The sequence below is a fragment of the Rhamphochromis longiceps genome, linkage group LG15, assembly GCF_057381845.1.
Source record: "Rhamphochromis longiceps isolate RC_006_pf linkage group LG15, R_longiceps_female_GT1.1, whole genome shotgun sequence".
In the NCBI taxonomy this organism is placed as follows: domain Eukaryota; kingdom Metazoa; phylum Chordata; class Actinopteri; order Cichliformes; family Cichlidae; genus Rhamphochromis; species Rhamphochromis longiceps.
This window is the reverse complement of record NC_140571.1, coordinates 38,355,310-38,367,281: the sequence shown is the minus strand read 5'-3', so window position 1 is coordinate 38,367,281 and position 11,972 is coordinate 38,355,310. Positions and strand designations below refer to the sequence as shown.

Below are 11,972 nucleotides of genomic sequence, written 5' to 3'. Positions count from 1 at the left end.
TTATGGGGTTAGTGTCCATTCTAATCCAGTTATCTAACAAATATTGGTTGCTTTGATGCTAGTTGCGCTAACAACCGCCCAAGAAGTTTCTTCTGGTTTTGGTGTTAATTTTATTAGTATTTGGTAATGATTTAGCACACCAGCCTCTCATCTAAGTATGTATCACACGGGCAAGATTAATGCTTTAAAAAACTTCATCTTTTTTAAAAAACCTTTTTAACTGGGACATCCATAACTGTGTGAATGTAGGGAGATGCTTCATGTCATCAGCCTGTTGCATAGCTGTGTAATTCACCATTATAGTGTTGACTAATACAGAGCACTACTGAACTGCAAGAAAATTAGTCTCTAAGCTGTTGTCTTAGATTTTGCAACACTCCAGTCCTCCAACCTTCGTAAAAAAAAAAAAATCTCTACATAATAGCCCTGGGGATGTCAATAGCCGGGGAGGGTGCACAGTCTCGCCTGTTAGCTGCATGCACTGGCCTTTTGTTTGCCAGCTTTTCCTAGTACTCAGTTGAGGCAATTATTCGCTCCACTTGGCAAATTTGTCCTCCTTTCACCATCTGAGTCGACAGATGATTTAAAAGGCACCTACAGAACCTCTGAAAGCCAAAGCATTCCTGACTGAGGCTTTAATTTGTCCAATTAGGCAGCTAATGAGCTAATTTTGAGCTCAAGTGAACCTCAATAAAGATGAGTGCAGCCGGCCAGGAAGTTCTGGTTACAGGACTTGACTAACAGGAATGGTTTCTATTTTTTGAGATAAAATGGTTTTATTATTCACTTTTCCTAGCAAATGACTATTGATATGTTCCTGCAAGGCCATGAAATTTGCATGTTACAATGTTAAATTTAAAATTTAAATTTAAATTTAAAAAGTACTTTATAATAACAAAACAAAATAAGTAATAATCCCAATGCTAGGAATAAATGTAAAAAGAATAAAGTAAAAATGACTGAAAAGGTTTTGGTGAATTCAAATTATAAAATCGTTTCTCTTTAAAATGGTTTATTACCATGAAATAAAATGCCCAAAAACTATAAAATGATTAAAATCCCAGCATGTATTTTAATGCAAAAATAAATAAAAGGGTGAAGTTGTTTTACAGCAGTGCTGGTTTAAAGTCTGTAAGCTGTGTTTTACAAAACAGGGTCTCTCTGGAGTCCTCAAATACTGCCTATTGTGTTTCTTTCTCTTTCACATCAGCCATACTTGGGCAGTTGATGGATGCTGCTGTATATTAGGTTCTGGTGATAGCGCGTCCATCAAATTCCAACTTCCGCAGAGGATGCTTCAGTGTCCTAGCAGCTTTCTGCTTCCTCCTGTTATGCTGTTCCAAACTGTCGGGGGAAATAAATCCAGGATTTTTTTCCCATCTTTTCTGATACATATGAATCTAATCGGAAGTCTATTTTATTACTGTATTGAAATTCTGATTACAACAATTTAGCACATATTATTGTAGTTAACCACCTGGTTGGTAGTCTTTAAATAGATAAACTAATTGTCATGAATTGGAACTATAAACATTTATCTTACTAAACCATAATGACTTAGCATCATTTAGCATTTATGTATTAAAAAAATTATGCCAGTAGAAATGAATTTCTGGCAACATTGTAAAAGATATGATGCTAAACTTTAGACCAGTTTTATCTCAGATGCTTCATCTGAGCTCTGGCTTATTTGGCCTTTTAAGATAGTGATGAGAATCTGTCAGCTATGGAGTAAAATTTATCCAGTACGGTGCTAACAGGTATACGCTTCAATTCACTTCAGGTTTATGTAGCACCAAAACATAACAACAATCGCCTTAGAAATGTTATATTGTATACACAGTACAGTAGTTTCTTAAACAGAAAAATTCATTCATGTGTGAAACAATAATGTAGCAACATTTTTATTTGGGTTTTCCTTTAGGTACATTTTTATTTTAATGTAATATCTCTCAAAGAAAACAAAATGTCTACCATTATGCAAATCAAGCTGCTCCATGTGCCCAAAATAAATTGCTGTTCTGTTCACATCAGTTGTTGGGAAAATATTTCAAAAGACAGCACATTCATTACATGTCTTACTTTACATTTCAGCAAACCTTTCCACGGTACTAAATTGAATGTTCTGTCAAATCAATAAAGCCATCTAGAAAAAACAACATAACAAAAAAACAAGTTTAATAATCACATCTTGGTTCAAGACTGATGATTTCATGTTAACACTCTTAGTTTTTCTAAGAATATTTTCCTGAATGTGCAATAACCCTTGTTTTCAGTCTAGTCTAGTCTAATTTTTGGCGTATATGTGAGGCTGATGTTGGAATTATCTTACACGTGGAGGTCAGAATTTTTTTTTTTTATCTGTGCTTCTCCTTTATTGTGAACTAAATGTCAGTTTATGCTGGCACCGCTGAACTAAATTTGTACTACATTTTTTTAAGAAGCTGTCTCTTTAGTTTGTAAGCTTTGAGAGGTCCAATGCTAAATCTCTGGAATCGCTCTTGAATTCTTAATAAATGTGTAATGTATAGTGTAATGTACATATTGTTAAAAATCCTCACTTGCCCTGTGGGCAGCCTTTATCCTTAAAGCTCAGGTCCTCTTCCAGAGGCCTGAGAGCTTGATGGTCCCTTTGCAGGATCTTTGCTGTTCCCAGCAATCTTGGATGTCGTTACTTGGACGTACTGGAGCCACTCACTCACTTGAAAAACTGCACCAAGCGCTTTCACAGGGACAACTGTTGCCTTCACCCTCCACATCTTCTTTACATCTATCACTACGTTCTTTTCCCTCTGCTTGTCCACCAATACTGTCCAGTTGGTTAGCCATGACAAGTTTGTCCATTTGTATCTGGAAGTCCTATAAAATCATAGCTCGGTTATAGGAATCCCTATTTTGACCTTGGGAATTCCAGGACATACTGTATCAGCACAGATGTTCCTGTATACAATGCCGACCACTTGGTTATTAGGTTCCTTGTATGCCCTGCCTGCTAGCATCTTGCACCCTGCTGTTATGTGCTGGATTGTCTCAGTGGCATCTTTTGCACAGCCTGCACCTGAGGTCTTGGCTAGTGCGGTAGATCCCAGCCTCTATCGATCTCGTGCTTAGAGAGTGTTTCTGTTATGCCATGATTAGTGAACTGTGGCACTAATGAGCCATTGGTAGCATTTTTCAGTATGTGTCACGTCTTCTATCTGCTAGTGGTACATGCTGGGCACTGAAGGTCCTTCCCTTATGTTTCCTGTTCTTTTCAGGGTTTTGGGGTCTTACAATCACTAGTCCTCGACTTCCTTCCTTCGAGTGTGCACCATACAGTCTCAGTGCTGGACTTTAAGGGTTCTGCACAGTATCTTAGCTTATCCTAAGTCTCCACTCCTCTGGCCAGAGAGACCTCTGATCGTGTGCCTGGAATCTACTCTACTACTAAAATGCTACTGTTATCACTGTGACCACTTTGAACTTTACTTTCCACATCTGCTCCAGTTTTCCTTGCCCCTGGTGTTTTCTTGTGCTGCTTCCTGGTGTTGCTGTCTGCTGGGATTGCCTCATCTATCACAACTGTGAAACCCCTTGTGAATAAGAGAGCAGTTGAAAGTAGCCTTAATACTTTTTATCACAAAGCCCACAAATCCAAATACCAACAGTCTGTGGTTACAGTACAAATACAATTTACGCAGTTCTGCTTGAGCAGACCAATAAAATAATGTATTTGAGGTACTTGACAAACTTTACCTTTGAACATGAGGGGCAGTTGTAGTGTCAGGCCAATTTCACTGTTTTGCTGGAAAAAACAACTTCACTGGAGGTGACTCTATGTCTTTATATCTGGTATCTCATAGGTCTCTGTGACAAGGTTAAAATAAAGAACCATTTCCCTCCTGGATTTAATGTGCAAAGCATTAGCAGCACAAAATCAGCCTACAAATTCATGACTTCATAATGCATACTCACAGCTATCCACCGTGGTCCCACTCTTTACTATGTACATGCACTTTCTCAAATGCCAGGTGTAGGTAGAGGTAGGTTTCATGGTCAAAAACACATAGCTGTTTGCACACACATAAAATAAATAGTGAAGTAGAAGAAATTTTCTGACAGGTATCAAGTATATAATTCTAATCTTCCAATCAGTAGCTGCTATCACCATGAGCTAGGGTGTCAATGATAAATCATGATAAATTAATACAAACAAACAAAAACCTTCTCATGATATAAAACAATTAGCCACAGAGCCATCTTTGCCATTTACTGTCATTCATTAAACACATTTTCTTGTTTCCCAGTTTGTGGCTGTAAAAACAAGACAGATGGGACAATGCCATTGGGGTCTTTTTTGTTGCTATTATTTTTCTAAAGTTTCAAGTCGGGAATTAGAAAATTAGTAGAAAAGCTAGAGAAGCACAGGTCTGCACTGAAAGGCATGGGAAACTGACACCCGCATTTAAAGAAGGCCTTTTTAAAGAGATTCCAGAGATAAATGATTGTGTCCATACGTGGCTCAAGAGTTGGGAGTTCGCCTTGTAATCGGAAGGTTGCCGGTTCGAGCCCCGCCTTGGACAGTCTCGGTCGTTGTGTCCTTGGGCAAAACACTTCACCCGTTGCCTACTGGTGGTGGTCAGAGGGCCCGGTGGCGCCAGTGTCCGGCAGCCTCGCCTCTGTCAGTGCATCCCAGGTTGGCTGTGGCTACAATGTAGCTTGCCATCACCAAATCAAATCACTTTTATTGTCACATCACATGTGCAGGTACATTGGTACAGCACATGTGAGTGAAATTCTTGTGTGCGAGCTTCACAAGCAACAGAGTTGTGCAAAATACAATAATGTAAACAAGCAAAATACAAGAATGGCTACATCTGAAACTAATAAATATATGTACAATATATAATATTATATGCATTTCTGGATGTGTATACTAAATATTTTTCTGTGTGTGTGTGTGTGTGTGTGTGTGTGTGTACACATTTTACAAATAGAGTAAACAATGAATAGAATATATAAAATAAATAAAATAAAATATACAGAGTGAGACATGTGCAAAACAGTGGCATTACTGTACAGTATGGAGTGCATAATGTTAAAGTTCCAGTAGTGAAGCTGAGGTGTCTATGAAGTGTTCAGCAGTCTGATGGCCTGATGGAAAAAGCTGTCTCTCAGTCTGCTGGTACGGGACCGGATGCTGCAGAACCTCCTTCCTGATGGAAGTAGTCTGAACAGTTTATGGCTGGGGTGACTGGAGTTCTTGATGATCCTCCCCGCTTTCCTCAGGCACCGCTTCCTGTAGATGTCTTGGAGGGAGGGAAGCTCACCTCCAATTATCCGTTCAGAGCACCGCACTACTCGCTGGAGAGCTTTGCAGTTGTAGGCGGTGCTGTTGCCATACCAGGTGGTGATGCATCCAGTGAGGATGCTCTCAATGGCACAGTGATAGAAGGTCCTGAGGATGCGGGGGCTCATGCCGAATCTTTTCAGTCTCCTGAGAAAGAAGAGGCGCTGCTGCGCCTTCTTCACTGTTTTGTTTGTGTGTACTGACCACGTAAGATCCTCAGCCAGGTGTACGCCAAGGAACCGGAAGCTGCTCACTCTCTCCACAGCAGCGCCGCTGATGGTGATGGGGGTGTGTACTGCTCTGCACCTCCGGAAGTCCACTATCAACTCCTTTGTCTTTGCGACGTTGAGGGTGAGATGGTTGTCTTGACACCAGTGGGTCAGGGCGCTGACCTCCTCCCTGTAAGCTGTCTCATCACTGTTGGTGATAAGACCCACCAATGTAGCGTCGTCCGCAAACTTCACAATGATGTTGGAGTTGTTAGTGGCCGTGCAGTCGTAGGTGTAGAGTGAGTACAGGAGAGGGCTCAGTACACACCCCTGTGGAGCACCAGTGTTCAGTGTGATGGGGGATGAGGTGATGCTGCCCAGTCTGACCACTTGGCGTCTGTCAGACAGGAAGCTAAGGATCCAGCTGCAGAGGGAGCTGCTCAGTCCTAGATCCTGCAGTTTCCTATCCAGCTTCGAGGGAACGATGGTATTGAATGCTGAGCTGTAATCTACAAACAGCATTCTCACATACGTGTGTGAATGGGTGGATGACTGGATATGTAAAGCGCTTTGCGGTCCTTAGGGACTAGAAAAGCGCTATATAAATACAGGCCATTTACCATTTAGTGTAAAACCCCACACTGTGGAATAAACCCAGCAAACAAACCCCAATGACATCTTCCTGCACTCTAAGAAATAAAATGTTGCATTTACTCCACCCAGTTATGTCAACCGGTTCCACATAACTGGGTTAGTGAAATATAAAATGTATGATACACTTAATTTGAACAACAAATTTTAAGTACATCTGTCAAGCTTTGGCTAATTAAATGCAAATCACAAGAATGGTGTTGTATTAACTAAATATCATAATGTTGATCTAACTAACATGTTGACTTAAATTGACAACACTAAATAAAATCTACTCAACCAAAACAAGCCCTACTTACTCTATAAAATAAGATGTTGCATTTACTCCACCCAGTTATGTCAACCGGTTCCACACAACTGGGTTAGTGAAATCTAAAATGTATGACACATTTAATTTGAACAACAAATTTTAAGTACATCTGATAAATTGACTAACCCTAAACGAGCTCTACTGAAACTATAGGATTAAATTACTTACTCTATTTAAAGTAAATTGAATAAATCAAACACAATTTTATTCAGTTAACCCAACTTTAATAACACTTGGTGTAAAATGTGCTGAAGCAAACTTTGAGCTGTTCAAAATTCTAGATCAATGCCAACCAACAGCAGGGGAGCTGAGAATAGAGCCGACGAGTTGAATCTGTTTTTCAATAGATTCGACACCACAGTGTCTGCTCCCACCCCCACAACCTCACCTGCAGTCAGCCTGGAATCCAGAGCCACACCACTGTGCCAGCCTCTCTCTTCACATGTTGCCTCCTGTGAGATTCCTGACACCCCTCCCCCACCCATCACCTTCACTCAATACCAGGTTGAGATGCAAATGAGGAGACTTCACTCAGGCAAGTCTGCTGGACCAGACGGAGTGAGTCCCCTTGTCCTCAAGACCTGTGCCCCCCAGCTGTGTGGAGTCTTTCATAAACTGTTTATGCTGAGTCTGAGTCTGCAGAGGGTCCCGGTGATGTGGAAGACATCATGCCTCGTCCCTGTACCAAAGACGCCTCGTCCCAGTGGCCCCCAGGATTACAGGCCCGTGGCACTGACCTCCCACATCATGAAGACCCTGGAAAGGCTCATCCTGGACCAGCTGCGACCCATAGTAAGACCACATCTGGATCCCCTTCAGTTCGCTTATCAGCCTCGTCTCGGAACAGAGGACGCCATCATCTACCTGCTCAATCGTGTCTACACCCATCTGGACCAGCCGGCGAGCACTGTGAGGGTCATGTTTTTTGACTTTTCCAGTGCTTTCAACACCATCAGGCCGACCCTCCTGGGTGATAAGTTAGCAGCGATGCAGGTGGATGCTTCTCTGGTGTCCTGGATTGTTGATTACCTGACAGGAAGACCACAATATGTACGTCTCCCACAGTGTGTGTCTGACAAGGTGATTAGCAACACAGGGGCACCACAGGGGACTGTCCTCTCCCCCTTCCTCTTCACCCTCTACACCACAGACTTCAGCCACTGCACAGAGACCTGCCATCTTCAGAAGTTTTCTGATGACTCTGCGGTGGTTGGATGCATCAGCAGGGATGATGAGACAGAGTACCGGGCTGTGGTCAACTCCTTTGTCACGTGGTGTGAGCAGAATCATCTGCAGCTCAACGTGGCAAAGACCAAGGAACTGATCGTGGACTTCAGGAAGACCAGGAAACACTTGACCCCTGTTTCAATCCAGGGGGTCAGTGTTGACATTGTGGAGGACTATAAATACCTTGGAGTACACATTGACAATAAACTGGACTGGGCTAAAAACACCACAGCACTTTACAGGAAGGGCCAGAGTCGTCTCTATTTTTTGAGGCGACTGAGGTCCTTCAACATCTGCCAGAAAATGCTGAGGATTTTCTATGAGTCTGTTGTGGCCAGTGCGATCCTCTATGCTGTTGCATGCTGGGGGAGCAGGCTGAGGGTCGCAGATGCCAACAGACTTAATAAACTGATCCGTAAGGCCAGCAATGTTGTGGGGATGGAGCTGGACTCCCTCAAGGTGGTGTCGGAGAGGCGGATGCTGTCCAAGATAAAGACAATGTTGGATAACACCTCCCACCCACTCCATGACATGTTGGTCAGTCACAGGAGCTCGTTCAGTGAGAGACTGAGATTACCGAAAAGCACCACTGAACGACACAGGAAATCATTCCTGCCTGTGGCCATCTCCCTGTACAACGCATCCACTTAACACACTGTTTGCTGCTACAACTACACATGTTTCTTTTCCAAATATTTATTTATAAGTGACTTATGTATGTATGTATGTATATATTGTACTATTCTTAGTTAGCGTATTGTCTGTCTTGTCTTAATGTTGGTTTAAAATGGAGCACTGTAACAAAACATAATTTCCCCCAGGGATCAATAAAGTATTCTGATTCTGATTCTGATTTTCCTAAACAAAAATATCTTCACATATATGCAAGTGCATATTAAGTACAGGAAGACATAATGCAGAATGTTAAAATCAAGTTATTAAAACTGGAAAGTGTTGTGATTCCAACATTTTTAACATTAACATGACTTAATTTAAACTTGCTTCGGGTACAATGGAAAACTCACAATACAGTCCTATAAACAACAAGTAGAAATGACTTTAGTGGCATTTTTGTCCATATTTAAAAAACCTTTTTTTTCCCCAAAACTTAAAATGAAGTCCAAACTTAGGAGCAGTCTTGTTCAATGTAGCTGGATGGTGGTAAAAGTTCAACATGAACAAAGCATGCCAAAAAGTATGAGGCCTTGCAGAAGTTCTTGCGGAATTCAAACTGAACAGTTTATAAAGTGCAAGGAGATGGGTTTGAGAATCTTGTAACCAGTTCAGTGTCCTCTATAGTTCAGTGCAGGCTGTTTCACTCAAGCAGTTTGTTTTTCAGAACTTGCACATTCATGGATAGGTTGTTCCCATCCAACTCCATCAGCACCTTCTGAAGAAATTCAAATATGTATTTCAGGTGCTTTGGGTACCTCAGATTTAGACTGTAGATTAGTCCAAGCAGGAGGGCACACCCCTTTGCCACATCACTAAGAGCTTTCAGCACAGTGTATCCTTCTATGATACACCAATGTCCTCAGGTGTATCTGCAGAGTCTGCTCCTTCATGTCTGACAACACAGACTCCTAAAGTCAGCTGCTCCGTTTCTCTTCTTGCACTAAGATCCATATCCTTAAAATGAAAACAAAGGGGGGAAAAAGTTACTTGCATATAGATACATATGAACAAATGAGCCCACCTTCAATTTACTATCCCAAATTAAAAAAACCAAACAAACAAACAAACAAACTGATCTTTCCCCTTTTCTAACTTACCAAGAATTCCTTGAACAGGTCATCTGGCTTTTTATTTAAGTAGACACAGATAGTTTTTAGGACGCATTCCCGTCGAACATCAATGCTGATATTCTGGTGGAGATAAGAACTCAATGTGAGACAAGATTTTGGTTCTTTTCCACCTCTTCCCAAACCAAAGTCAAAAATATTAACAGATGAGTGATTAGCGATGAGTAATTAAACAATGTTTGACAACTCACATTAGTGACATTCAGTGAGGTTAATGATTGGTTAGGCACTGATTCTTCTGAGTCAGATCAACAAATATATGAACACAAAACTAGAAGCTTTTCATTTTTGACAATACATGAAAGCTTTCACTTTTGCTTTAATCAATTCTAGACTGTTTAAAAATATAATTATTAATTGTACCCCTAAAAATGTTAAAATGAAATAGAAGATTAGAACTCGGCAATATGGATTCAAAATCCTATCACAATATTTTCTGGTATTTATTACGATAACAAGAGTTACAATAAAAGATAACAGTAACCACAATCACATCTGAGCCACTTTTGTTGCATCTACTGACAGACAGAACTAGCTGACCAACATAAAATGAAGGGGGAACACACAAATTGTCACTTTGATAATCAATGGAACTGATACAAGGAGTTAAATGCATTACATATAGCTGTATTACACATAATGCTGCATTTTAATGACACAAGATAAATGCATGTCTTACACTTTAATCACTGATATTAACACTAAACCAGATATCAACACGGGGTAGAATTCCTTCAAACAATGTAGCAACTTATTTGATGCATGTTTCTAAAATACACTATACATATATTTCATTCTTCAAACGGATCGGATCGCTGGCGCTCCTGGTGCTCATTACTGACACCAGGGAGCATGCGCGGTAGATGTTGGGAGTAATTTTAAAGCTGCAGTTCTTAGTAGGCAAGTTGCAGCTTAACATGAATCGTAAAACATTTTGGGAAATTACACCGAAGTGGGCCCAATAATATTTGTTAAATGCCTGACTAATAACACCTGTGAGAGGCATACAAGCTAGAATGCTAAAAAAAAAAAAAATTACCAGACATCATTTGTTTTAAAATAAAACATACAGAAGTACTCCCGAAAATGTCGGATGTTTATCATTTAGTACACATTAACCAAATATGTCATCCTTAAATGGTTGTACTTACCAAATAATCCTCAAATGGCAATGGATTTTATCCAGGCTTCTGAGCATGATGCAAGTTTCGGTTGAAAATGGCAGTTGTTCAAACTTCCACACTGCACATGTGCAAACTGAGAAGTACGGAGAGCCTGTTAGGACAATCCTCTTCAAATTAAAGTGCTGTTCATTTTAAATGAACTTTTTACGTTGAATTTAATGTACTGCATTTTGTTGTATTGAAATATTGTGTTATTAATTAAAATCAAAACAATATCCTTGTGTTTAGAGTTAAAAATCAATTGTGACATTAATTTTAACATAAAACGTTTACATAATGCTAGCAACATCAATGTATCATTTCTTAGAGTGTGGTCAGCACAGGTCACAACAGCAAAAGGTTTGAATTCAGTTAACTCAGTGGGATTGGAATTGAGCCCCAGAGCAAGAGTTTGTGAACTCCATCCATCCATTCACTTCCGCTTATCCTTTTCTGGGTCGCAGGGGGCGCTGGAGCCTATCCCAGCTGTCATAAGGCGAGAGGCGGGGTACACCCTGGACAGGTCGCCAGTCTGTCGCAGGGCCAACAAACAGTTTGTGAACTCATTTTACTTTTTATTTCTCAATCTCAGTTTGGAACTAGTCTTCAACTATGACTTCACATTGAGAAAAGATTTCCAGTTGTAAAAATGTTTAGAAATGTTTGCTGAGAAGCTGTTGGAATAACTGTTGAAAGAACTTGTGTATAGAAGTTGACCCGATCAATGTCTTCCAGTCTCTAATAAGAATGATAATTATGGGAAGGTATAATTGCTATATAGAGAAAAAGCCATTGTGGGCAATTCTCTGGGCAAGTGATAATTCCCAAAGCTACATACAGCAACAGGAATGCTGTTAGGCCCTTGGGGTCCTTTCTTTCACACCAAAGGGAATACCCTTAGGCCATTTTCGCATCACATTCAAAACATCATACACTAAAGCTTTGAAGTAGCCTACAGCTGAAACCTTGTCAATACAAATCGAGTGGGATGCACTCTGGCATTTGCCGTTTCATTTTACCCTCAGCTCAATATACTTGACATGCCATAGCGAGGGAAATATTTTGAAATCTTATACTATGAGATTCCAGTCTTTACAGTGATGACCCAATTTTCATTTGCAGCTTGTCCACTGTGTCAGTTCAAAATTAAAAGAAGCAAGCAAAGACTAATTAGTGTGTTTGAAGGACGAAAGTTCAGAAGTAGTTTGGAAGTTGTTTAGTGGACCACCACTAATTATATTGTAAATATAATTGGACCTATAGCAAGAATCCAGTGTTTAA

General features: G+C 40.4%; 1 long non-coding RNA gene across 1 annotated transcript; it reads right to left on the bottom strand.

Moving 5' to 3' along the window:
- Positions 1-9,249: 9,249 nt before the first annotated feature.
- LOC146653151 (uncharacterized) lies at positions 9,250-10,767 on the bottom strand. Its single transcript, XR_014907632.1, has 3 exons — positions 10,680-10,767; positions 9,499-9,591; positions 9,250-9,355 (listed from the first exon to the last, which is right to left on the bottom strand). It is a non-coding gene; the product is annotated as an uncharacterized LOC146653151 (long non-coding RNA).
- Positions 10,768-11,972: the final 1,205 nt, after the last annotated feature.